Source organism: Lepidochelys kempii, chromosome 22 (assembly GCF_965140285.1).
Source record: "Lepidochelys kempii isolate rLepKem1 chromosome 22, rLepKem1.hap1, whole genome shotgun sequence".
Taxonomy (NCBI): Eukaryota; Metazoa; Chordata; order Testudines; family Cheloniidae; genus Lepidochelys; species Lepidochelys kempii.
Window position 1 is genome coordinate 19,258,811 of NC_136401.1, and position 24,013 is coordinate 19,282,823.

The 24,013-nt window shown below is 44.2% G+C and overlaps 1 protein-coding gene and 1 long non-coding RNA gene across 2 annotated transcripts in view; one reads left to right on the forward strand and one right to left on the reverse strand.

Moving 5' to 3' along the window:
* The window catches only part of DRD2 (dopamine receptor D2), a 69,873-nt gene extending 53,344 nt beyond the window's left edge, over nucleotides 1-16,529 (reverse strand). The window contains exon 1 of the mRNA XM_073320923.1: nucleotides 15,923-16,529. The gene's annotated coding sequence lies outside the window, so the exon portion shown is untranslated. The remainder of the gene's footprint in view (nucleotides 1-15,922) is intronic.
* On the forward strand, nucleotides 16,110-23,752 carry LOC140901680 (uncharacterized). The gene is made up of 3 exons (XR_012155927.1): nucleotides 16,110-16,407; nucleotides 21,541-21,608; nucleotides 22,979-23,752. It is a non-coding gene; the product is annotated as an uncharacterized LOC140901680 (long non-coding RNA).
* The last annotated feature ends 261 nt before the right edge of the window (nucleotides 23,753-24,013 follow it).

The following is a 24,013-nucleotide window of genomic DNA, read 5'->3' on the forward strand; positions in this document are numbered from 1 at the left end:
GCCAGAAAGGGAAATAGCCGATCTCATTTGCAGGTCTGGCACATCTCTAGCATGGATAAAGAGCCAGTGCAAACATTTTGGATGGAACAGAGCCTGCCAGGCTGGAAGGCAAAGGGTTAGCTAGTTATGGAAATGATAGGTCCGAAAACACTGGGACAAATTCTCTGCAGGTGTAACTGTGCAGAAACCCATTGAAGTGAAGGGAGCTGCACCCAGTCACACCCGCAGAGACTATTGCCCACAAATTGGCCCAGACAATAGAAGTACACCAATCATTTGCAATCAGGACAAGTGAAATCCAGCTGTTAACAATTCATTATCAGTTGCTGAAGGCCATTTTTTCTAAATCATAGACTAAGGCCAGGACTACACTACAGACCTGTATTGGTATAATTATATTGCTCAGGAGTGGATTTTTCACACCCCTGAATGACTTAGTTACACCGACTACTACATCATACTACTCTGTGAATGGGAGAGCTTCTCCCATCAATATTACCATTTGGGTAAGTGGATGAACTATGCTGATGGGGAGTAGCTCCCTGGACAACGTCAATGTCCAGGATTTTTTGCAGAGCAGATGCTGCAGCTCAGAAAGAGCCCCAATTGGTCCATTCCCTTGCATCTGCAGCTGCCGGATCCTGCCAGCACTGGTAAGGGGGGGCCCTCAGGGAGGTGCTGACTGGCTGGCGCTGGGTCCTGGGCCCAGCTGCCCTGCCACTCTGACAAGGATTGACACTGCCCCCCACCTCCAGTGAGTACCCCTGCTGCAGGTACATCCCTCCCCAGTGCCCCCTCCCCCGACTGTAAACCCCCCCCAATACCTCCTCTGGCAGTGTCCTCTTTTGGGGAACCTGTAATGTGGTAACCCTACTCTCAGTGCAGGAGTGTGTTCACTTAAGCGCCGCAGCAGCAGAGGTGTGCTGATGCAGCATTTTAAGTGTAGACCGGCTCTGTAGACACAGTGGAATAGCAACGTGGGTGGAGGGAAGTAGTAAGATTTCTAGTTATGCTTTATAACCTAGACTAGTGGATGTATTTGGTTTCACCTAACCTGTAGGAAAGGGTCTGTTAAATGAAAGGGGGAAAGAATTACTCAAACCAAATAACTTAAGCTCTCGGAAACCATGTCTCCTGTAACTCATTCATTTGGGATCAGCTACTGTGGGTTTTGTGATGTGCATGAAAATGGCGGTTGGGAGAGAAGTGAACCAAACGGAGTTTTCTGAGCATGTGATTCAGTTTGCCTTTGGGTTTCGTTCTTCTTTGAGCGGAGCCCTATGGCATGAGAGAGTAGGCAGCTTTGAAAATAGAAATTCCTGGTGGTCTGAGAGAAAAATGTCGAGAGGAGGAGTGGCTTGCAGCAAGGATGTGACAGAGCAATGCCGGGCAATCATCCTCGGTGCATAAGCCATTGCAATTGCTACATCTATAAACTGTTCTGTTCTTCCTTAACTGCTAGTCCCAGCAAAGCTAGTTTCTGTCCATTTGTCCGTCTGTTTCCTTTCCTATCCCAAACTATCTGAGATCTCAGTCACACTAATTGCTTATCCTTTCTCTTGTCTTGATTTGCATTCTGCTTCGTGAGATTAAGCAGCAATTAGAGGAGATGGGTGTTTGGGCAAGTTCTTCTGGAAAAGGGTAACTACAGAGAAATGCTCCTGCCTATATGGAATCAGGGTGACCTCAATTTAGACAGCATTTAGGCTTGTGTGAATCCAGGCACTCGCTGTGGTGATTGTACAGGGCAGCAAGTAGCCCAAAATGACAGGCTGGTAGGAACTCCCCATTTTGAGAACCATGGTGGACACCCTAGCAATACTGTTTGCTCCCCGTTTCCTTGAAATATCTGTTGCTTCTCCCCTTACTGCAAATCACGTAATACTAACAATACTGACAAAGCCCTTAGACATGGGAAAGGTTATTCCAGCCATATGTGTTCAAATAAAGTTCAATTTGTCAATGCCTTGCAAAGCAGATCAGCTTCAAAGCACAGCAGTTATGCCGCAGCACTGAAGAGCCATTAGAAGTAATACTGTCTACTCTAGCAATAGACCCAGCTAACTGTATTGGGATGAACTTGACCTTGTGCAGAGGGGCAGAAAACAGTTGGTTTGTCAGATTTAAATGCTGCCCAGGCCTTGTGCTGATCCTCTCCACAGGGGTGAATGAACACTTGGTCTGTTGGACTGCCAAGGTTTTGTTTTAAAATTTAAAAAAGCTCTATGCAGATTTACTGGAATCTGCATGCAAAGTAAGAAATGTACACATGCCAAACTCTGTGAAATGTCTGTCAATTCATTACTAGGGTTGACATTGCCGTGGCTCCTGGGACATCATTGTGCTAGGTACTATGTAAAAGCATAAAAGACAGTCCCTGCTCCCAAGAGCTTACAGTCTCAATCAGAGGTGCCCAGCTTATGGCCCACAGGCCATACACAGCCCACCAGAGCATTTCATAGGGCCCATGGCCTACTTCAGCACAGTAGACTGATGGTGGATCCATTAGTGCTTTGTTGTCGGGTTTACATCATTTTAGTTTAGTTGTGTTTACTAGTTTTTTTTCCTGTGTTCTGTAATTCTAATGCACATTTTATGCACTGTTTTCTCTTTGTTTTTAAATAGACAATATTGTACATAGACTGTTTATTTATAAATACATAAAAACAGTATCTGGTCCACACAAGGTTGTGCTTGGGTTTATCTGGCCCTCCTGTGTAATAAGGTTGGATACCACTGGTCTAAATATACAAAACAGCAGATCAACATTAAAGTGGCAAACAGGACTCTGGTGTCCTGAAGTCCCATCCAGTGCAGTCTCTGTGAACTCTGCTGTCTCTGCAGTTATCACTGGTAGTGAGTTGAATATTTCACAAACAATGATTTATGAACACTTTTTTTAAACTCACTGAATTTGGCTCACATGAGGTCATATTATTCGTGTATTTAGATGATTGCCAGGCATTTTTTTAAATGTCCACATATCCTGGAAGCTGTACAAGTTATAGCACAATATGTCATGACATCTCACTATTACATATTTTTTTCTTCTATTCTAAAACTTTCACTCATCCTATCAGGGAGCAGAAAGAATGCCCTGTGATGCCGGTGACCCGTCACAAGACAGATAGTGAATGCTGAATGTCTGAAGCAAACAGTTGTAAACAAACCCTAGGGTGAAAACTATTAATTTTGATTATGGGATAGTGTGTGTGTTTGTGTTTTGAAAATACTGTATAGGCTCAGTTCAGAGATGACTTGGTAACCACCAAAAAGGCTACATTAATCAGGTCTGAGCCAAGGCTCAGAGATTCCTCTGACTTCCATGGGCATTGCATCAGACCCTATTTCTCCACCCATTTTCAGTAGTGGAAATCAGGAGTTACTCCAATCGCCTCCGTACAATTACATTGATGTAAATCCACTCTCAGTGAGGTTCACTAGGACTCCAAAAATATTATGACCTAGCGGATAGAGTCCTACACTGAGCACTAGGAGTGTGAGGTTCTAATCCTTACTGTGACCTAGGGACAAGTCAATTTGTCCCTCTTTCTGTTTCCTTTGTCTGTCAGGTCTATTTAGAGTATAAGCTCTTAAAGGCAGGGACTGTCTCATAGTATGTGTTACAATGGGGCCCTGATCTCAGTTAGGGGCTACCATAATAATGATATCCATAATGAATATTTATAACTAATAGTTGGGACTGGCTCCAGTTATAAAATATGTATTATTCCCTTATCCATTTTATTACAAAAACTCATTAACAGAGCTCTATATATTCATGACTGTTTCCATCCCATTATGTTTGGGAGCATATAATCTTTCAGAGTCAAGTGCCATAAAGACCCAGTAATGTTTTTAATTATTGAAAGCTGGGTATGAGTAATAAGGCAGAAATGAACCACTGATGCCCTGACCATGCTGTCCTCATCCTCATAAATGAGGAATAAACGTGGCCCAGTTTGCTATTTGCTGAGGGTGACTCCAGCATAGAAGCCCAAACCTAAGCATGGGGGGACACTGGTGAACTGCTAAGCTTCAAGCAGGAGACCTTTATGTTCCTTCAGAGCTGATGAGAAAGTAGATTAAAGCAGTGTGGTAAGCACATGTTCCTCTTCACACACCTTATTATGGTTCTCTCAACCCACCCAGCAATATTGTTAACCTATCCAACTATACTCTTAGCCCAGCAGAAGCAGCTGTCCTATCTCAGGGCCTCTCCTTCTGCCCCTCCACTCCCACGAACATGATAAAGTTCTGTGGTGACCTAGAATCCTATTTTCAACATCTCCGACTCAAGGAATATTTCCAACACACCTCTGAACAACATACTAATCCACAGAGACCTCCCTACCAACACTACAAAAAGAAGGATTCTAGGTGGACTCCTCCTGAAGGTCGAGACAGCAGACTGGACTTCTACATAGAGTGCTTCCGCCGACGTGCACGGGCTGAAATTGTGGAAAAGCAGCATCACTTGCCCCACAACCTCAGCCGTGCAGAACACAATGTCATCCACAGCCTCAGAAACAACTCTGACATCATAATCAAAAAGGCTGACAAAGGAGGTGCTGTTGTCGTCATGAATAGGTTGGAATATGAACAAGAGGCTGCTCGGCAGCTCTCCAACACCACTTTCTACAAGCCATTAATCTCTGATCCCACTGAGAGTTACCAAAAGACTACAGCATTTTGCTCAAGAAACTCCCTGGAAAAAGTACAAAATCAAATCCGCACAAACACACCCCTGGAACCCCGACCTGGGATATTCTATCTACTACCCAAGATCCATAAACCTGGAAATCCTAGGCACCCCATCATCTCAGGCATTGGCACCCTGACAGCAGGATTGTCTGGCTATGTAGACTCCCTCAGGCCCTACGCTACCAGCACTCCCAGCTACCTTCGAGACACCACTGACTTCCTGAGGAAACTACAATCCATCGGTGATCTTCCTGATAACACCATCCTGTCCACTAGGGATGTAACATTCCACACAAAGATGGACTACAAGCCATCAAGAACACTATCCCCAATAATGTCACGGCAAACCTGGTGGCTGACCTTTGTGACTTTGTCCTTACCCATAACTACTTCACATTTGGGGACAATGTATACCTTCAGATCAGCGGCACTGCTATGGTACCCACATGGCCCCACAGTATACCAACATTTTTATGGCTGACTTAGGGGACAAGAGCTGAGGAAGCGTTGTTCTAACACCCCTACTCTACTTGCACTATATTGATGACATCTTCCTCTGGACCCATGGAAAAGAAGCCCTTGAGGAATTCCAACATGATTTCAACAATTTGCATCCCACCATCAACCTCAGCCTGGTCCAGTCCACACAAGAGATCCACTTCCTGGACACTATGGTGCTAATAACCAATGGTCACATAAACACCACCCTATACAGGGAAACCTACTGACTGCTATTCCTACCTACATGCCTCCAGCTTTTACCCTGACCACACCACACAATCCATTGTCTACAGCCAAGCTCTGCGATACAACCGCATTTGCTCCAACCCCTCAGACAGAGACAAACACCTACAAGATCTCTATCAAGCATTCTTACAACTACAATACCTACCTGCTGAAGTGAAGAAACAGATTGACAGAGCCAGAAGAGTACCCAGAAGTCACCTACTACAGGACAGGCATAACAAAGAAAATAACAGAACGCCACTAGCCGTCACCTTCAGCCCCCAACTAAAACCCCTCCAACGCATTATTAAGGATCTACAACCTATCCTGAAGGATGACCCAACGCTCTCTCAAATCTTGGGAGACAGGCCAGTCCTTGCCTACAGACAGCCCCCGCAACCTGAAGCAAATACTCACCAGCAACCACATACCACACAACAGAACCTCTAACCCAGGAACCTATCCTTGCAACAAAGCCTGTTGCCAACTGTGCCCACATCTATTCAGGGGACACCATCACAGGGCCTAATAACATCAGCCACACTATCAGAGGCTCATTCACCTGCACATCCACCAATGTGCCATCATGTGCCAGCAATGCCCCTCTGCAATGTACATTGGTCAAACTGGACAGTCTCTACATAAAAGAATAAATGGACACAAATCAGATGTCAATTATAACATTCATAAATCAGTCGGAGAACACTTCAATCTCTCTGGTCATGCAATTACAGACATGAAAGTTGCAATATTACAACAAAAACTTCAAAACCAGACTCCAGCAAGAGACTGTTGAATTGGAATTCATTTGCAAATTGGATACAATTAACTTAGGTTACCTTGCATAATGACTTAGCCACTCCCAGTCTCTATTCAAGCCTATTTCCCCTTGTTTTTTCCTACCCCCTCCTCAGACGTTCTTGTTTAAACCCTGGATTTGTGCTGGAAATGGCCCACCTTGATTATCATACACATTGTAAGGAGAGTGATCACTTTAGATAAGCTATTACCAGCAGGAGAGTGGGGTGGGGGGAAAGAACACCTTTTGTAATGGTAAACACCCATTTTTTCATGCTTTGTGTGTATAAAAAGATTTGCTGTACTTTCTACAGTATGCAGCCGATGAAGTGAGCTGTAGCTCACAAAAGCTTATGCTCAAATAAATTGGTTAGTCTCTAAGGTGCCACAAGTACTCCTTTTCTTATTACACTCCTGGCTCCCTGCATCTTCCCATTGGAGCTCAGTCCTGACAAACACAATATGGCAGTTACCAGGATTTGATTTTTGCAGTGAAATACATCTGATAGCTGCAGGAAGAGTCTCATGATCTTCTTCTAAATTTACATACAGCTATTTAACTCTAAAAATACTGGTGAGGTTCCTCTCAAGTGCAATGCTTCCTTGGTCTGGAAAATGTTTAAACAAAGGTTTATAGTGGGAGGGCAAAAAAGTTTGTCTAAATTTGTCCAAAAAAAAAAAAAAAGAGCCAGATTCCCAGTTTGGTGTAAATCTGCCTAGCTCCATTAACTCCACTGGACTATTCAGCCCTTGGTGTCTTTGAGACCTCCAGTAATGGGGTCAGTTGTGGATACTTATCCCACTAATATCTGGAGTGAGTCTCCATACAATGTCATATGTAGCACCAAAATGACACAAGGTGGGAGTAACTTGGACTTAAAGGTTAAAGTCTTCATATGTGATTAACCAAACAGTCTCAAAGTTCCCTACGTATCCTGTTTAGCTGCCATGGTTCACAGGCTCCAGACTGATTTTGCATGAGCACATCAGTTATGCTCCCCTCAAGCCTTTCTATTTATTTTGGCCCCAGGGGCTTTCCATATATATAATTTGTTCTGATGAAGCTTGGGACATCTGTCCAATGTCACATTGCAGAGACGGATATCCTAAAAGCAAGTAAAGCTACCACTCTTACATTTAATAAGATAACAAGAACAGGACTGGAGCTTGGCAATGTCCATTGACTGTGCTGTGGGTAATACTCAATAGTTTTGTTTGAATCAGTGAAGCAATTGGAGAACGACATTCTTCTCTACATCTGTATGTGTAGAATCTTAATTGGCAGTGGGAAGAGCTGCCTGCAGACAAGTAAACAATATCTCCAGGATACAAAGAATAAGGAATTCACAGATAAATGAAAGCCCCACATGTGCAAATGCTCTTTCACCCGTAATGATTACTCATCAATGTGGCATGGGCTACATTTTTTCCACAATCTTGCAAGTGGAAATGGATAGTGTTGTATTCTAAAAAATGTTCTGCTTTTTCCTGCAGAAAATGATGGAAACCAAAAATCTTGACTTTTTGGTGACAGGTTGGAAACCAGAAAACCAATTATTCCAGGGATGAAAACTGAAAAATGTCACCCCAAAACTGCCAAAGAGCAAAAAGAGTTTGGTTGAAACTTTTTGGGGAAGGGGGTCTCAGTTTTCTGATGAAATATGAAAATTTTTTGAGGGAAGCAGAAACTTTCCTTGAAAATTTTCATTTAGCCAAAAGCCAGTTTTCCATGGGGAGAAAATGTTTTGACAGAAAATTTCAAACAGCCTGAGTAGTTGCAACACTTCAGGAACAACATTATGATCAAGAGTTTGAAAACTGCCTTTGGAAATAAGACTCCTCTAACATCCCAGATGTGCCCCATAGGGATGTGTCCTTCTTTGACAAGGACAGTCAAATCCTCTTAATTGGCACATATCCTGCTGGAAACAGACATGCCAAATGAACAATCATTGAGACTCTCTGGGGGCTGCTTTACACTCAGCAATTTAAAACAATTCGTGAAATTGGAGAAATATAAAGGATAGACTATGAATCAACGTTTTAAAGAACATGACAGTGAAGTGAAGAAAAGCTCATCCAGCAACCATCCAGAGCTGGGAAAATACCTGATGTGAATGAAACCTACGAAGCTTGGGCCAGATCCTCATCTCGTTTAAAAGGGGCCAATCTTTATTGAAGTCAGTGCAACTACACTGATTTACACTTGCTGAGGATCTGGCCCCACATCTAAGGGCTTAGTCCAACTTTCAGTGAAGCCAAGGGGAATCTTTCCATTAAATAACTTTATCTCTACCAGTTACACCTATCCACATGCTAGCATTACCACAACAAATAGTTTTAAAATACTATTTTTAAACTATTTTGTGAGCCTTTGGATCACAGTGTTTTTACTCAAGTCTTCACAGCAGCTAGGACAATGGGTACTTCTGTGCAACTGTAAACAAACACTACTACTTTCAGAAATTGTTGGTTGTTCACATTGCAGTAGGCCTAGGCACTTCAGTCTTGGACCAGGACCCATGGTGCTAGGTTCCTTACAAACACAGAACAAAATAACAAGCATAATACTAATTTGCAGAACTCTTCCTTAACATAGGGATTTTGGTGTTGACTTGTTGATTTCCTTAATTAAAAAGCTTTAATTATTCCTATCCATATATAATTCAGAAACTTTAAATAAGGCGCTTACACATTCATTTGGTGTCATTGTGAGCTGAAGTATCTGTTCAGTTGCAAACACATACTGCAAGCTTCCTTAACCCCAGGAAGAATACAAATATTCAGCTGGATGCTTGTATCCTAGGAAAAAGTGACTCTTGCTGTTTAACAGCATGACTCTGATTTTAGATGGGGGACAGGAATGGTGTCCTTATCGCTGTTTCTTTAAATTTAACCATAATTTTCATAGGCCAACATTTTCAAGCTTGGATGTCTAAAATTAGGCTCCTAACTCTACATTTAGGCACCCAAATAAATGGCCTAGGCCATCTGTAGCTCCCACTAATAATAGCCATGAGATTTGTGAGAACTCATTACTTCTCAAAACTGGGTCACTTTTATTTAGGTCCCTAAATAGGGAGTGAGGGATCCAGGTCTGAGAACGTGAGGAAAAAGTGGTCAAGGCACTAATCTAGGACATGGGACACCTAGTTTGAGTTTCCTGCTCCGCTACAGGTTTTCTGTGTCCTTGGGTAAGTTACTTGCCCTCTCTGTGCCCCAGTTTCCTATCTTTACAATGGGAATAACAGTACTTCACCACAATAAGTACCTTAAAGACTTGCAGTGCTCAGATACTGCAGTAACAGAGGCCAGATGAGTTCTCAAGATAATCAGAATCTTAAATTGATAAATTCTGATAAGGAATCCCACGTATTTGTGGGGTGAATAACCAGTGCACAATGGTAATTTAGATGGTGTGATATGAGTTAGTAAATGTGACTGAGTTCTAGCATTCAAGGGAATGTGAACACATTAACACTAATTCCATTTTGTAACACTGACAGATGCACTGCAAACTCTCTGTATAATTTTGATTACACATCCATGGTATTAGCACTTAGTCTCTTGAAATGTGTATTTTATTTTACTGCATATCTTTCAATGAAAAATACTTCAACATTTGAAACCTGTAAAGCAGCAGCATTTGCAATTGTAGGACTGAGGTTTGGGATAAATGAAACCACACACAACAGATAAGGAGCTATGAATCAATTAATTTTGGTTACAAAGCCCAGGCACACTCAATGCATTTCACTTATTCAGCTAATTTTGGACTGCATCCTGATAAGCTGTCATGAAACAGTTTTTTACACAGATTCAGCAGGTTAATTTAAAGCCACTGGGAACTTAAAATGTGACAAGTCATGATTACTCTGGACTACCTATAGGGCTTAACATTGTGTCTTATTGACTGGCTTTGTTGCTGCTTTTTTTGTCCAATACTGCATAACACACACAGCTGCATTTACATTTTCTGAATGGACTAATCATGTGTCTCTCTCTTTCGATAAAGAACATGCTGCCACCCACATGGAAAGCATCAGAGAAGAGTAAACCAGAAATAAAACCATTCCAGGGGGATGGAGAGAAATACCCACGAAGATAATTGTGAGGTATGTACAAGCAGATAAGTAACAGATCACTCAGGCACATCTTCAAAGAAATAATGAAGCTAAAAATATGTACATGAGGGACAGCAAGAGGAAAACATGACTGATGTGGAACAATTGAAAGAGGAGTTAATACTTATTAGCAACCATTTTAGATTGAATATTGGTTGGTTTTGCAACAGCTTAAGGAGTGATGCCTTTGATAAGACTTAAACAGTTGCCTTCTCCTTTAGAATCTAGTTAGCAGCATGCTGGAGAGTCAAATTAATCAAGCTTATTTGTGTGTTACTGAAGAATTAGCCAGAACAACTGTGGATGCTAAAAGCTTTTCCATGTAAGCTTCAGTGCATGGGAGAATCAGACCCCAGTCAAATCTCTCCAGTGCAGCTCCTAATTCTCCAAACTTTGTCTCGAATTTGTTTAGAATCCAGTGTACTGCTTCCCTTCCCTTATCCTGTCATCTTAAACTTGTTTAAATGTCTGTTGCACAAAAAGTGAGACACTGATATCGCTTACAGATTTTGCAACACTAATAAGAAATCAATGCACAGGGGCTGAAACTCACCCCTGTTCAGAGGGCCAATACAAGGTCAAGGCACATTTCAGTCCCACTCCTACCTATAGGATGGTGCATAGAGAACTACTCATGCATTTGATGTTATGTGCATGCTTAAATGCTTTGCTATATCCGGGCCCAAGTAAGCAGTGTTCATCCACTAAGTTTAAAATGACAAGGTACCTTAGGTGAAGAGAGGTCAGAGAGAAGGGTAGATTTAGCATTGGCATGTGCAGGATAAAGCAAGAACGTGCTTTGGCTGCTATGCTGTACCAGGAAGCAAGGAGATCAGGCTTATAAGTGCTAGTCTCTGTTTCTGCAAAGTTTGTAAATAGGTTCCCATGTAGCTTAATATTCTAGTCTCTTCTGGAGATTTTTTTCCCATAACTGGATGTTCTCTGTTGTGGAACCAACTATTTCAAATTGGCTACAGTAAAGAGTTCCTATTAACACTTTTGGATGCCAGTGGTAGAGACTGAGGGAAGCTTTGACATAAGTCAATCCATATCTGGGTGTATCTAGATCCTCCACTCAAAGGACCATCTGGGTTGTTATCTGAAGTAGAGAGACTGTTATCTGTCCAATAGGATTAAAGATTCTCCTTCCAATAGCATGAGGTTTCGTGGTATGACCACCGCACAAGAATAAAATGTTGAAGAATCAAAATTGAGGCATCCAAGACAATAACTGCTTCTGAGAGTAAGGTGTTGGTTGATCCTTAAATGGAAAGGGATTGAAAGATTTCATTCCAAGCTGCCTCTGAAATCAGAATATTACACTCTATGAAACTCCAAACCTTCCTTTAAAGATATAAAATTGAATAGGGAGGTGAGTCCCTTAACTTTCACCTTCCTATGAAAGAAGCTAAAGAAGAGAACATGCTACACCTCCCATAATTTTCCTATTATGTCTGCTTTATTAGAGAAAATAGAGGGTTTGACTTTTCTGTTGCTCTGCACCCTATTTCATTCACCCTATTTACATCTATGCAAACTAAATGTTAAAATGCTGATTTGGTAGCATTTCACACCAATGGGTGATTGTCATTTTAATTATTTCCTTAATAAAACCTGTTAGTACAGTAACTTATACCTGTGATTGTGTTTGTGGTCACTGTCCTTGGTCTTTGTGTGGTCAAGGAGCCTCCCGATGTGAGAAGCACTGAAGGTGGTTTTCACCCTGTTGAGCTTGAAACTGTAACAGGAGCTGAATCCCCACTCTGGTTTAACACCAAACTGCTCATTCAATTTAAAAAGAGGCTACACTTGGCTCAGGTGCAAACGGCTGGACAAGGTGCAGGGCAGTAGAGAATGAGACCATTAATGACTAAACTGACTCTGGATTGAGGGAGTAGAAGGGAGGGTCTAATTAGCTTGTAGCTGCTTAATAGTCAAGATTTGGGCCCTACCAAATTAACAGTCCATTTTGGTCAATTTCAGTCACAGGATTTTTAGAATAGTAACTTTCATGATTTCAGTATAAAGGGGTGGGGGTGTGGCGGGAGGGGGGTGTACTTATTTTGGCACTGCTGCTGGTGGTTGCACTGCCTTCAGAGCTGGCTGGCTGGAGAGTGGTGGCTGCTGCCTGGGAGCCGCACAGAAATAAGGATGGCCTGGTAGAGTATCGCCACCCCTACTTCTCTGCTGTTGCCTGCAGAGCTGGGCCCTTAGTCAGCAGCCGCCACTCTCTCCGGCTGCCCAGCTCTGAAGACGGCAACACAGAAATAAGGGTGGCAATACCGTGACCCTCCTAAAATAACCTTGTGACCCCTCTGCAACTCCCTTTTGGATCAGGACCCCCAGTTTGAGAAATGCTGGTCTCCCATGTGAAATCTGTATAGTATAGGGTAAAAGCACCCAAGACCAGGTTTCACATCCATGATGTGTGGGTTGTTTTTTTTTCCATGGCTGTGAATTTGGTAGGGACCCAGTCATGGTTCTGGTGCTAACCATCCCATGACAATGATCCACTGAAGCCAACTGCCAAACCAATTGTCCTATTCAGATGAGAATTTAGGCTTCTGATGTTACAGCTAAGATGGAAAGGCTTTGTTTAATTATTCTACCTGCTTCCTTCCTAGTGTATAAAGACTGAAGAGGAAGTAAGCTACGGTGCCTTTGTGAGATCTCTGGGTATATGTGGAAGTTCATCTTTGCTCTAATGAGTTACTGGAGATACTGGGTCCACTTCTATACTGCTGTAACTCCATTCATTTCAATTGGTTCACTCCTGATTTACACTGGTGTACATGAGAGACGTTTCAAGACTTTTGGACCTCTGGAAGCCACCTGTGCTGACAAATCACTGATTCCGAGACACACCTTGGAAAGAATACTTGGAAATCCTGCTGCCTCTCCTCATAAAGGAGGAGCAATTATAGAATTGCTTTGGGTTAGATTGTGGCTTTTAGCAAAACCCTGCACAGAATTGCATTACTGCAGGAGTAGCCCATGGAGGCATTGACTGGGGCAACCCTGTCGGCCTCAGCTCCCCTCCTGCATTTTCCTAGGCACTAGTTGTTCACCACTGGTCTATAGCAGCAGCAGATTACCATCTTCCTCTTTGTGGACTTGGCTACTCCAGCCAGTGACCAAAAAGCAGGAGTCATCCCCTGGCCACTTGTCCCAGTCAGGAAGCAGTAAGTAAATGAGGATCCTAGCAAATGTGTATGTGCCTGGACCTGGGTAGCCCATATAAGGGGGCCAGAGATCCTTATACCCTCTGACTACTCTCTTTCACAGGCATCTAGGCCATGTTGCACAATCCTGCCTTTAACACATCTTGTAAATGACACTAAGGGGTAATATGAGTAAAATGTGAGCTGTTTGCTTCAGTAGTCATTGTATATTGACCATCCTGTAAATGGTACTGAATATTAACCCAGAGTCACTCTGTTTCTGTGGGGGTTTGTGTGAATCTGTCTGAAGTATGAAGAAAAATCTTCTTTTCAGAAGATACCAATGGTTCAAAAAATTCTAACCACATCCAAGGTCTTAAAACAGCAGCTGTGCATAAAGCCCTCCTGTTCTTTAAGTGGTAACATGTTACCCTCATTCTGGAACAATAGCTAAGATCCTGCAGTAATCCTTATGGTAACAAAGGGGTGTCAGATCATTCCATGAAGTATCTCACAAGATTAATGTGGCATGTCATGCTGAAGCCATATTGTGCATATACACACCATGCATGTGGGCATAAAGATATGCCTGAATATGATCTGAAATGTCAGACTATCATGCACATGGGTATCATGGCATGACACATGCATTCTGTGTGTGTGTATACACATACATATGGCATTTAGTGTGACATATCATGGAATTATGTGATACATCACACAGGAAACTTAGACGTGTTTAACCTAGGTGTGAGTAGAAACAGAAACTCCAATAAGAGGGATTCTGCCAAACCCTAGACCAGTGTAATTCCAATGACTTTAAGAGTTATTCTGCCTGACTTTCACCAGTGTAATTGTTTTTAATGCTCTCATCAATCTGTAGCTCATCTGTGCCTTTCACTACAGGGACAGAGCCTGTGACAGAGATTCACTTTGTTCATAAATGAACACAGGCATAATTTAAGAAAAGTTTGCTTTCAGGTGAACAGTTTTTGATTAGGATGCAGGCAAGGTGAAGAATGGAGATTCAGAGATAACAGAATTTCCAGAGATGTGAAAATGAAGCAGACAGAATGGAAAAAGAATACACCCTAGCAATAAACTGGTCAGATTTGGTCAATGCTACTCAGAAACTGCTTATCACACTTTCTTCTTTTAGGGAAAGAGCAGTAGCACAAATAAGTGGCCAACTTATTTTGAGTGGCTAGGAGCAACCCATACATATTTTTATTCTTTCCAAAGTAAATGTTTAATATAAGCCTGTGCATTGTTAAGACCATTGGGTGACTAAGGAATGACACTTAAATCAAATGTGTAGATGCTAAAAACGTATTCAATGTCTTCTGCAGTGAACTACACCTGTAACCTGTGTTGGCAAGGGATAGTATCATTTCTTAGTTGGTTATTTGTAAGTTATTAAACTTTGCTTGTATGGACAGCAGAGCATAATCCACATCCTAACATACTGTTTGTGCTTTTGCTCCATATCTTACATCTTGACTACCCTGACTGAGATTTAATTGTAGTGTACAAGGAAGGGCCACCTGTGTATAACCCATTTACACCCAGCAACTTGGACAAAAATGCTCTATCAGGAATGCAGCAGATAGGGCCCAATACAACTCTCACTGAGGTCACGGGAAAGATTCCCATTGAAGTCAGATGAAGCCCATAGCAGAGTGGCAGAGACATAAGTATCAACATAACAGTGAAGACTGATTCATTCCCCACAAGACACTGTAAATTGTCCACAACAACTACTGTCAATGTTTCAAGGAAATAGCTTTAACAATCTGTTTTCCAACCTCATTCAGGAAAAGGTGAAGAAGACAACTTCCCCCCTCCGTCATTCAAAAAGATTATTCATCCTAAAGATCTGCCTCATTTATTGTGCTGAGAAATAAATAAGGGATGATGTGGCTCTGACTTGAGGTAAAATACTAAGTGGCATAAGGGGAAAAAAAACCTTTTTCCTTAAAAACCTAGAATTTTGTCTTTGGGATATGACAGCAGCAGCCAGGGGGCCAGCATGAACCCTAAATGTGTTCTCTGTCTAAGCATTTTCATTGGGAGTTTGCCCTGTTGGTTTGTTTCATGTGTGTGAGAGAGAAATTAAGCATTACACTTCTAATGAGAACAGTGTGTTCCTTTGGCAACAATAAGTGCATCTTACTGTGGTTTATCCATGGAGCTGGTTGAAAACGGGGTGGGGGGGAATCATGAATAATTAGGTTTTTGCTGGGGTGTGGGGGTTGATTCAAATTGAGAAGAGAATTTTCACTGCAGTTTTGAAATTTGGAGAAATAAAGTAAAACCCCCAGTCCAAACCTTAGCTCTGCCTGTCCATCTCCTCCTCATGGTATCTGTACCATCCATATTATCTGAGAAGGGAAAAAAAAGAAGTCTTACCTTCAAGCCATGCGACTCACTGGAGCAGAGAGGGCAACGCTTCTTGTCCTGTATATCCACAACAGCACCACTCTCCCCCGTGGCTTCTCCCACCCTTTTCAGAGCCTGCCGCCAGACTTTTCCATTTTCATTGGCACTTTTCCTGAACACACAGGAGCGTAACCCCAACAAAGCAGGAATCGCTGGTGGGGGACGTGCTGTTATTGCCTAGCGAAACTGAGTCAGCCACTGCCAGAGCTTCACGCTTTGGGGGGTGTCAGGGTTTTGTCAGGAATCTGACTTCGGAGCAAAGCTTTCCTGTCGCTGCCCAGGGCTCGGTGAAGCGCTGTGCAAAGGCGGAAGCAGTATGCCAGTTTCCAGCAGCCCAGACGCGGAGTGGCTGTGGAATAAAGCAGTCCTTTGTCTCTCCCACACACACACACACACAAAACAAAATGCACTGCAAGGGATTCGGGTCAGCTGCTGCTCCCCTGCCCTAGGACCTGGTAAATATTCTCTCTTGCACTTTTTCTGGTTTACGCGGCTCGTAGCAAAGTTTCCCCCCTCGGATCTCAGCGGAGCCGGGCTTTCTCCGCTTGCAGTCCCCTGGGCGTGAGGCTGCCGGGCAGCTCCTCCTCCCGCCAGAGCCGTGGCTGCGAGACAGGCTGCAGCCTTGGCGGCGGGAGGCGGGCAGGGCCGAGCCCGGGGGCCGAAGGGGCAGCGAGCGGCCGCAGCGAGCGGGGCTCAGCAGGCTCCGGGCTGGGCTTGGCTGAACTTGCCAAGCCCTCCTAGCCCGGGCTGTTCCGGGGGGCGGCCGGGCCGGGCAGCGGGGAGGAGCGGGGGCCCGGTGAGCGGCGGGGCTGCGCCGAGCCGAGCCAGCCGCGCTCCGGCAGCGGCGAGCGGCGGATTCAGCACCCAGCGCTGGACAGCTCCGCGGCGAGCCGGGGCGGGAGGCGGAGCCGAGCTCTGGGCTCGCCAGCGCCCGCGGCTGCCCTACCGCGCCGGGCAGCGGGCCCGGGCCGCCGGGAAGGGACCCTCCCCCCCACGGCGTGCTGCAGCCCTGCCCTGCGGCACAAGCCCCTGCGGCCGGAGCTCACCCCCAGAGACAGCTGCACAGGGGCCGGGACACAGGCCAGGGCAGGCGCCAGAGGCCATCACTGCCCAGGCCTGCGCCGAGCACCCTGCAGCCCAGCCCAGGGACGGGAGCACTTCAGTGCCCCCTTGGCTGAGTGAGCGCCCAAAGGCCAGCCTGGCAAGGCCTGAGCAGAAGCTGGGTCAGGTGGCCAGCAGTCCCCCCGCCCCGTCCCCAGGAGGCTGGCAAAGGCAGGGGCTGGTTGCCCGCGGCGGGGGCTATGAATGGTCTCGTTATTACCGCCTCCCGCCTTGGGGGCCGGGGACTGGACCAGGTGGCTTGTTGGGGGCCCCTTGCAGTACGACAGCGGAGCAGGGCACTGGCGGAGCGGCTGCCTCCCCACCGGGTTACGAGCTCAAGTTTCGGCAGCCTGTGAGCCTCCCTCTCCCCCCACCTCCCCCCCGGGCCCTCCAAACGAGCCAGCGAGCTCCACCTTAAAGCACTGGACTAAAGCGGCAGGTTGGGGGGCGGTGGGGTAGGAGTCAGGTTAGGGGCAAAAACGGAGTTACGCCGTGAGCGAACATTGCAGTGGAGACGAGCCCCGGGTGAAAGGGACAGACAAGCCGGGGGGAGGCGGGAGAAGCAGCTGTGAGCATGGCCCTGGGTTGAAGCCACGGGGCAGAGCTTCTGAGCCGAGTGCTTGGGGGAAAGGCACCGGCGGATTTCTGACCCAGGACATGGGCTCCTGCCGTTTGTTTCTACTGCGTTCACAGACACCGCACTTAGTTTGCATCAAATTAAAGAAATACCTGACTTCCCTCCTCAATTTCGCCTACTATCCGAAAACAAACCTAGTTAGGCCCTGAATACTGGCTAATTTCTTGGGTGAAGCGGGAGAACAATACTCATGGTGACAGACAGATAGATCCTTGTATCCTGAGGATAGGAAGGGGAATTAGTTCCGATTATCCAGAGACTTTTCCTCTTGATGCTCTGTTAAAATGCAAAGAGCGGGTGATAAAAGTGCTGCCAGGATAACCTTTTGTTGCACTATTTTAATAGACGCATTAAAAACTACATTTTTTCAAAGTGTCTTGCTTTTGAAGACATTGCCCAGCTCTTTGAGGAGGCTTTTAAAAAGCATTTATTCAGCTTTGTGGAAAGTGGTCAACCAAAGAGGATCTGGATCTTGACTGAGCCTCAGGCTGAATTCAAGGAACTCTTTCGTTTTTATGCCTTTGTTTAAAATAGTGTCCCTTTGTGCATTTTATACTAAAATAACTATACATTATTTATACATTATCCCGGAGGTAGCCAGATTCATAACAGAGCCTTCGGCACCTTCAGCATAAGACTCAGAAACGTTTAAATGAGTTGCCTTTTCTTAGGAAAATTTTGCTAGCCAACTCCTGTTAAAGGATGCGTTATATAGTGTCATTTCAGTATGTCTAAAGCAATCTGATTTCTGCTTCAACAGGGTCAAACCTTAGTATATTTTTATTCCAACTTTTACCACCCTTTTCCCCCTCCCTCAAAAAAAAAAAGGTATTTAATTCCCAGATGAACAGCACTTAGAACAGGATTATTTATTTGAATCTTTATGCTTCTCATGTTTCAGAGTAGCAGCCCTTGTTAGTCTGTATTCGCAAAAAGAAAAGGAGTACTTGTGGCACCTTAGAGACGAACCAATTTATTTGAGCATAAGCTCAAATCCAGGATTTGACAAGAACGTCTGAGGAAGGGGGGGAGTGGCTAAGTCATTATGCAAGGTAACCTATTTCCCCTTGTTTTTTCCTACCCCCCCTTCGGACATTCTTGTTAAACCCTGGATTTGTTCTGGAAATGGCCCACCTTGATTATCATACACATTGTAAGGAGAGTGATCACTTTAGATAAGCTATTACCAACAGGAGAGTGGGTTTGTTGGGGAGGGTGGGGAGAAAACCTGGATTTGTGCTGGAAATGGCCCACCTTAATTATCATACACATTGTAAGGAAAGTGATCACTTTAGATAAGCTATTACCAACAGGAGAGTGGGGTGGGGGGAGAGAAAACCTTTTGTAGTGATAAACACCCATTTTTTCATGGTTTGTGTGTATAAAAACATCTGTATTTTCCACAATATGCATCCGATGAAGTGAGCTGTAGCTCACGAAAGCTTATGCTCAAATAAATTGGTTAGTCTCTAAGGTGCCACAAGTCCTCCTTTTCTTTATGCTTCTCATGAGGCCAAGAAATAGCTTGTCCTTTTGTAGCCTCTTCTGCTTTACTGTGAGTTCACAAATATGCGGTCTATCTGATCATTTCAGAGAAAAGCAACCACACTCAGTTCCAGAAAAACAATCACTTGGTAATTCATAACTGGAGGGAGCACTGTGTATGGACAAACTCCCAGGGTAGCATTGATTATTTATTATGTGCCAAGGCATTGCATGTGACTCAATACAGTCAGGTTGATTTACAGGCTTTAATAAGGCAATGGGGGTATATTTTAGCTGCCTCTAATGGTCTTATTTATGTTTGCTGTCATTACATTTTTCACTCTTATTAAAGAAAACTTTTTATTTTGGCATGAATTAAAACAATGGTTGACCTCATGAAAGTCTTTGGGTTGGCTTCCATGTACCCTTGTCTGTGATAATAATACATGCTATCTTTTCCAAACTAGCAATATATAGATCCTCACCTGATGTAAACTGTAGGCCAATTTATATCAGCTGGGGCTCTGTACTACAGAGTTTATAGTGAGATTCATTAGTCTTGAACTATCCATGATTAATTTCAGTACACACCCCACAGAATTATTTGTAAATTATTTGTGAACCCCCTGTAATGGGTGTACCTACCCACACTGGGCTAGAGGGGATTAACTCCAAGCCATGGGTTGAGGAAGCCACACACCCTCACCCCTGCTGGGCATGCTCCAACTGGAACTACAGTACAAGAGGGAGGAGCTCCGCTCAGTCTAGGCCAACCACCCATGAGAGCAGATGTGTGCTGCAGGCTCCTGCTGGGAGATTGCCGGAGGCACCAGATGCTGATGCTAGCCAGGTTGGTGTCTCTACTGAACCCCTGCCAAGGCTGACAGAGGCTAGACTGCGGTTGCTGAGGGAGCTCCTGCATTGGAAGATGGGGTATGAGGTGGCCTGGAATGGGATGGTAGAAATGGGTGACTGAGACCGAGCAGTGCGCAGTTGGTTCCCTAGCGTCCTGGGTTAGGACCCAGTGGAGAAGAGTGAGTGCAGGCCCCCTACTCCATCCGACCTGATGTGCACACACTGCTGGCAAGTGAGGAGATGAATCGGGCTGCTGAAGGTCATTACATAGACTCTGGCCACTGGGCCATACTGCCCTGAGAAGAAGGGCTGCTACTTAGACTTTGGCTACTAGACCTTCCTGCCCTGGAGCCTAGGCCTGCCTTAGTGACTCTGGCTGTGAGGCCATACTGCCCTAAAGGGCTGATGGGGTGTACCTCCCCTGCAACCGCCCCCCATAAGTATTGAGTGAATTTCACCTCTTTCATGGGGTTTGTCCACAAGCAAAACCCAATTTTCTTCAATCCATTTGTGGTTTGCCGTTACTCATTGACTGGCTTGTCTGACTAACTCTTTGTCTGGAGACTGTTCGTCAGCATTTCGCTGCAAGTACACTGTGCTGCAGTGATCTTGTTGGTTAATTTTGCGTGTGCATACACATACACACATAAAATTCCAAATAAAATACTCCACTGCACACACGTCTCCCTCTTCCTGGGGAATGGATGACACAATAAACACCTGACAGGTGCTCGTCCCATTGCTTAAGTTACGGCTGGAAGGTGCTCAGATACTAAGATGATGAGCATGGTATCAGAATAGAATAGAACTATCACTGGCTACAATGGGAGTGTAGGGTCCTCAGCAGCTCACAGGAGGCTCTCAGCATCTTGTAAGAGAAGCTTGTCCACAGGCTCGTGAAGTGGTGCTGCCCCAGAGAAGACTGCTGTGCAGGTACGCGGAAGAGTTGAGGGAAGCACCTTCACCACCTCTCAGAAGCCCAGCACCACTTAACCCAGCAACCTCTCTCTCTACCCCAGACCCCAGCAGCCCATGTCCCAGTCCAGATTCAACAACCCCCCTGCTGCCCCACTACATCCCCTCACCCTGACCCAGGGCCCACCTCCCAAACAACATCCTTACCAGCTCCCACTAGTAGACTAATCAGAGAATGTGAACAGAGAAAGGTCAAAGCAAATCCGTTCAGAAATGTGAATGGATTCTGGGGGAAGGGGTTTTTTTTGGAGCATGTGTCCAGCTCTGATTCACCAGTGATTATTGCAGGGCTGGTTGGCTGGAAGTTGTGAAGTCTTTACTACAAATAAATACAATAGCACATTAGAATTAATCACAGAAGATGCTTCCCCTTGGCGTGGAGCTAGATCTGGTTTCAGGGTGGATAAACTCAGGAAGAAGGCAGATTAGTCATCAGGTAGCCTGCATGAAGCCAGTGAACTTGATTGCCCTGCATATATTCTGGCAGAAATGGTGTAATTACTAGATTCCCACTAATATCTCACTTCTGTTTCAGAGGAAAGAGAGAGATTTTGTCTTTGTCAGCAAAGGAGGCTCTGCCACTGACTTGCTCTGTGGCACTGGGTGAGTTATGTAAAGTTAATAGTAAAGTTAATAGTACCTACCATCTCACAGGGTGTTGTGTATCTATATTACTTAACATCTGATCTGGCCAACATAGGGCCAGTCTGACCTGCATCTCCACCTGCTTAAACAACTAAAATCTTCAATGAGCAGAAGTGACTGAAAATACATTCTCATTTAATTTATTGACTTGGACTACATGGCTTTGACCTGCCATGTGTGGCATTAGTTAGGAGAGTGACACAACCAAACAAACATTGAATAAAACAGCATACATTCAGAACACAACCACATGAGACACAAGCAGCAGCTACAAGGATCAATCAAGAATTGATTTGATATTTGAATAGAGAGACCTAAGGAGCTAAAACTCTAGCTGCTTTAATTCTTGCTGTGTAATGGGTTTCATCCCTCAGCTATGTAAAATACAAATAGCCAGCACCAGTCAAAGGCTGATGAAACTTTTGCAACTATCAGATTAAGGAACGTATCAGATCTCGGGTAGTGTATTGAAGAGATTCTCATATTCTTTATTAGTGGGTCAGTCCTGAAGACAAAACTTCCATTGTCTAAATAAGGACTTCTAGATTGATTGGACCCATGTACATTTCAGGGGCTTTGGGGTGAGAAGTACAGGTTATTATCAGTACTGATAAGGGGAACATAGAAACACTGGGCCAGAATCTGAGGTGGAATAAATCAGCATGGCTCCATTGACACCAGCTGAGGTTCTGGCCCATTATGAAAACACATTAGTTTTTGCCAGGTAATGTTCTATTCTTCTGGTTGAACTAAGCTCCTGACAAAGCTGAGATCTACCTTTTTTTGTCAAAAGAATTTTTTGAATGAAAAAGGGTTTTATTGTGGAAAATTTCCATTTAGGTTGAAAATTTCCATTTTTTTCATTGAAAAACCAGAAAAAAATCATTGATTAAAAACCTTCAGGTTTTGGCAGAAAGTTTCTGCTTTTGAAAAATGAAAACTTTTACCAAAAATCGACACTTTTTACCCAAACTGGTTCTTGAGAAATGAAAAATTCTCCTAAGCATCTAAGTCACTTTTGAAAATGGGACTTAGGCTTCTAAGTCACCTAGATGCTTTTGATAATGTTACCCTCACTCTAATACAAAGCTCTCTCATTGCCTCTCCTGTACTGAACTCCCTTCAGAGTGTAAGCAGCTGCAATCCTTTGTGATCATTGGAACTGTTGAGCAAACTGTGAAAGGCTGCTCAGCTGTGGAAACATTTTCCTCAGTCTTACACACACACCTGATGCTTAGGAAGGACAAGCATTGGGCAAAGATCCTTAGCCTTATTTCTGTGTGTTGTTTGCACTTGGGCCATGTCTGTTTTTTTCCATTTATTTCTAGATGAATAAATAATACCTAGAAGAATAACCATGTCACAGATGATGGAGAGAGGCTCCCAGGGGAATAAGAGGCCAAGCAGGAGAACAACAGTTTTGTGTACTGAAGATGGCAGGAAGATCCCTGTTCATCGGGCTTCCCCAATTTCTATTTTTAGGCTTTTCTATTTGCACTAATTTGGCTGTAAATGCAGATGAGTTCATGTCAACAACAGAGCTGGGATGCTCTGGGGCAGTTTAATCTCAGACCAACTTAAATTACCAAACCAAATGGAAAGCCGTAATGGTGACAATGCAGCAACACACCATGTCCCACAATGGTAAAGAGGATGACCTTTCACTAGAGAAACAAAGACCGGGACGAGACGTTACGGCAATTGGTTTAAGTGCAACTAATAGAGGGCCATTTATTTAGGTCTTCAAGTCTCACACAAAAAATCACCCCACTTGGCAATAATTGATGCCTTTGCTGGCAAACTCAGCATGAGCCAAGGATTGGATGGGCCATGGAGACTGAACTCCCCAATTCACAAGAGCACAGTCCATCCAGCTCAGGTTTGAAGCCTATTTCATGCAGGAATGTTGGTTTGGAAAAGTTGTGCAGCTGTTCCAAGGATAATAATGACAGGTTTCAGATAATTAGCCCTTACAGTTTGTATGGCAACTTCCACCTTCTCTGTGTGTATATATCTATCTTCTTACTATATGTTCCATTCTATGCATCCGATGAAGTGGGCTCTAACTCATGAAAGCTTATGCTCTAATAAATTTGTTAGTCTCTAAGGTGCCACAAGTACTCCTGTTCTTTTTAAGGATAATACTGTTACACTCTCCCCCCTCCCCCTTCTTGACCTGAGTGGTTAGCCAAAGTTCTGGGCCCTGTCGGTTGTTTCTGTTAGGGGAGAAACTAATGTAGTCAGAGTATGATGCAACCGTATTTATTTACAAAGAATGTACAAAATCCTGTTTTCCTGACCTCAATCAAACAGGATATAGTTTCTTTGCCCACAGCTGCAAGCCTCTTTCAGCCAACACTCTG